This window comes from Entelurus aequoreus, linkage group LG28, assembly GCF_033978785.1.
Source record: "Entelurus aequoreus isolate RoL-2023_Sb linkage group LG28, RoL_Eaeq_v1.1, whole genome shotgun sequence".
Taxonomy (NCBI): domain Eukaryota; kingdom Metazoa; phylum Chordata; class Actinopteri; order Syngnathiformes; family Syngnathidae; genus Entelurus; species Entelurus aequoreus.
The window spans coordinates 28,146,319-28,150,975 of record NC_084758.1 but is presented as its reverse complement, the minus strand read 5'-3'; positions in this window follow the sequence as shown (position 1 = coordinate 28,150,975).

The following is a 4,657-nucleotide window of genomic DNA, read 5'->3' as shown; positions in this document are numbered from 1 at the left end:
CCAGCTGGCACTCACCACTGACCAATTGTAGAAGCGAGCGAAGTCACGTGACTTGAGATGCTGCTTTGAGGGACGCTGGGAAATGTTGGCTTTCAGAACAATATTTACAAAACAGCTGATTCTGTCCACAGAAAGATCATTTAAGTGTGTAAACAGTTAAAAGACGACTTTGCACAGCATGAAATGTATTTTTATTAACAATTAAAGCACACTTAAATGTGCTACAGTTAACTATGTGTTGCAGTCTACTTGTTACACTTAAATGCTCTTAAATGAAAGGCAAGAGAAATGACTGCTGTTCATTAGGGTTTTATTTTTGGAGGCAAATCAATGAATATATGTACTTTATACAGTATATGAGGAGCACGTATCTACAGTTTCATAATGTAAACAATCTCTGAAGAGAAATGTATTCAGTTTAAAAAGAAGCCATATACGTCTTCTGTTTTAAACTATTTACATGGATCAAAATATAATTTATAACATCAGGTACTTCCGCTTCTATGAAACTAGATTTGAACAATTCAAAAATACTGAAATGCCTTTTTTTTTATGTCTCCACATTCTCAAGACATGAAAATCACACAAAAGCAAAGAAAGAAAAACACCTTAAAAGACATCCAAACTAAGTGGCGCATAAATAAAAAAGAAAAAGAAAAAGAAAAGCAACCAATGTAAAAATATAAAATCTCACTACAAGTATTTTTCTCGTTTGTGTTTAACAAAAACTATGTTAAAAAAAAAAAAAAAGAATCACGTGAGTTTGATAGTCATTAGATGTAAAAACACAACCAACATTTGCCCTTTTAAGTGTTTTTGTTCCGCTCACATTGATTCGTAATTGCCTACCAAGTGCTCGTTTGACATCTTCAAAGTTTTTTTTGTATGTGTTCAAATGTTGAAAAGTGACAAGAAAATAGTACAAAAACAGAAATCAAAGTTGTAGCTCGCCATGGCGCGCCAACACAAAACAACAAAGCCGCCATCTTGATTTTTCTTTCTTTTTTTTTTTTCTTTTTTGGTCAACTTGCCTCTCAAGTTTTTGTTGTTTTCTGGCCTTTTTTTCCTCCCCACTTTTCCCAACTGAAGAGTGGAAAGTATTGCATCCTGGCGAGGGTCTTTTCCCTTTGGAAGTTGTGATTAGTATCATTAGATTTATTATTATTATTATTATTTGGATTCATTGCCTCGAAGCGTGCCAGGAGCTCGCCCTGGTGGACAGTGCTATTATTACACTGAAACATGTGACACTGAGGAAAATGGTCAACATCAAAGTTTTCTATAAGAAAGTATATAATCATCTAGATATCTACACAAACACACAAATATATATATATATATATCTATATATATATGTATATAGCATTTATAATATGGCTATTGAAAAAAGTTAGAATTACTACGTGGAATAAACCACGTTGGATTGGAGAGCTGTTAAAGAGTAATAGCTAAAGTGGCAGCTGTGTCATCCCTCCTATTGGTTTTAAGGCTTGCCATGTTGGATGTCCGCCCTCCTAGCCGGAGACGCTGCAGGAATCCCAGCATGCATTTTTCATATTTTTTAATATACCTTATATTCCGGACTATAGCCGCTACTTTTTTTCCCTACGCTTTGAGCCCTGCGGCTAATTTATGGACTTTTCTTCGCATATGCAAATAGTTTAAAAAAAAAAACTCGAGCAAAGACACTGAACAGGTTTGTTATTGTTTGTGCTATGGCGCCATCTTTTGGAGGAGTCAGGTGCTGCAGTGCCCTTCTGTTTAGAGCTTTCAACCGGAAGTACAATTGCCGTTCCATCTTATAGTCGTCCGTAGCATTTTTACACTTTTGGGTACTCCATTCATCACTCTAAGGAACGTTTGTACGCTTTACAACATAACTAAAACTATTCATACTTACTAAACCGTCACAAGGAGTGTTTTCATGCATATTTATACGTGCTATCGTAATAGCAAGGATGTTAACACGTTTGCGGGTGTCTTTGTTAGTATTATTAACTTACAATTGCATTCTTTTTGTTTTGTTCCAGTTTCACAAATTCACCAAAACGTCACCGTGGAGTTATTGAGTCTGATTAGCTGATTGGGGAGCTAGCTTCCGCAGCTGGTGGGTCCATGATGATGACTTCTGTTTTGTTTGATCCGCCGTTTTACTGCCTTGTTACAGACACCGCTTGGAAACGAATTAAAGTTAAAGTACCAATGATTGTCACACACACACTAGGTGTGGCGAAATTATTCTCGGCATTTGACCCATCACCCTTGATCACCCCCTGGGAGGTGAGGGGAGCAGTGAGCAGCAGCGGTGGCCGCGCCCGGGAATCATTTTTGGTGATTCAACCCCCAATTCCAACCCTTGATGCTGAGTGCCAAGCAGGGAGGTAATGGCTCCCATTTTTATAGTCTTTGGTATGACTCGGCCGGGGTTTGAACTCACAACCTACCGATCTCAGGGCGGACACTCTAACCACTAGGCCACTGAGTAGGTGATGTAATCAAGGTATGTAAGTAAACATTTACAGAATCATTATATAAAATATATAAATAACTAATTTCACAACGGCTTATAGTCATATAGTCAGATAGTTTTTCAGTGAATTTTTAGAGGAAGCAAACGGTGCCAAATTGGTCAAATTAGTGTTTTGTTTACTGTTTTGAAAAAAAAAGTGTTTTTCACGCGGATTTATTCTGGTACATGTTGACGCCTTACGTCATAGTTACCATAGCAACCCAGTACAGGGGGCAGTCAGGTTGAAAAGGGTTGAAGCTGCATTATTATTGGTGCCGTAACACGGATTAAAAGTAGTTCCTGTATTGGCGTTTAGGCTAGCTGGGATTTCTACAGCGTCATCTCTAACGTCGTCAAACTGGCCGCGACTTGTTTCGCCTCCCGCAATCCGTTCGCTGGCTGGCGTCACGTCGACGCCAGCTGAGGCGACGTCATGTGTGCAAGATGTTGTTTTTTGTGTCTGTACACGCGTCGGCCGCACCACATTCTTCCTGTTTCTGTGTGCAGCCCAGCTGTACGGGTTCCATTATCACAGAGCACAGGGGTGTCCATTTGGATTTTGTCAAAAGATGCTAATCTCATTAGCTTTCGCATAAAATACCAAACCCAAAAGCAGTGAAGTTGTCACGTTGTGTAAATGGTAAATAAAAACAGAATACAATGATTTGCAAATCCTTTTCAACTTATATTCAATTGAATAGACTGCAAAGACAAGTGTGGAGGGAGAGTGTGATCAACGCGCCCGCAGGAGCAAAGGTCACCGCCTCTGTCTGCAGAGCACCAGCGGATAGGGGCAAGGCATGTGCTGACGGCGAGACACAGCTGGCAGGGGATTAGATTTCACAGGTGGTACGTGGTAATCCAATCATCTGTTGTCTTTAACAGTGAGCAGCGAGGGAGCAGAGAGGGAGAGAGGATACGGACGTGACTGAAAGGTCACGTTCCGCGAACCAAAAAGACTTTGATAAAAACATATGTGCATTAAAACTTTGTTAAAACGGCACGCTCGGCTCCTGTGAAGTGTCTGTCAGTGGGACCGCAAGATTTTTAATGTTCAAACTGAAACACGTAACTTTTTTTTGGGAAAAAATCATTAACTCAGAATTTAATGGCAGCAACACATTGCAAAAAAGTTACCACTGTAGGACACGGCGTCCACAGTTTCTAAAAACAATTTGAAATGTGGACTCCTCAGACCACAGAACACTTGCCCACTTTGCATCAGTCCATCGGCGGCGTTTCTGGGTGTTGTTGATAAATGGCTTTTGCTTTGCATAGTAGAGTTTTAACTTGCACTTACAGATGTAGCGACCAACTATAGTTACTGACAGTGATTTTCTGAAGTCTTCCTGAGCCCACGTGGTGATATCCTTTACACACCGATGTCGGTATTTGATGCAGTACCGCCTGAGGGATCGAAGGTCACGGGCTTAGCCGCTTACGTGCAGTGATTTCTCCAGATTCTCTGAACCTTTTGATGACATTACGGAGTGTAGATGGTGAAATCCCTAAATTCCTTGCAATAGCTGGTTGAGAAATGTTGTTCTTAAACTGTTGGACAATTTGCTCACGCATTTGTTGACAAAGTGGTGACCCTCGCCCCATCCTGGTTTGTGAATGACTGAGCATTTCATGGAAGCTGCTTTTATACCCAATCATGGCACCCACCTGTTCCCAATTTGCCTGTTCACCTGCTTGATGAGCATTCCTCAACTTTATCAGTCTTTTTTGCCACTTGTGCCAGCTTTTTAGAAACATGTTGCAGGCATCATAGTCCAAATGAGCTAATATTTGCCATAAATAACCAAGTTTGAACATTAAATATCTGGTCTTTGCAGTCTATTCGATTGAATATAAGTTGAAAAGGATTTGCAAATCTCTGTATTCTGTTTTTATTTACCATTTACACAAGGTGCCGACTTCACTGCTTTTGGGGTTTGTACTTTGCTATTCAAAAGTTTACAGACACATTCCCATGTTATTATGTCGGGAATTGACTTTTACGAATGATTTTTCTTGGACGCCCCCGTCGTATTGCATCTCAAATTCTTCAGAACACAGAAAGACAAACACAATTCAAAACCACGTCCCCCCCTGAAGAGGAAGGAAATAGAACCTTCTAGCGTGATAGTCCGAAGCGGGGTTTCC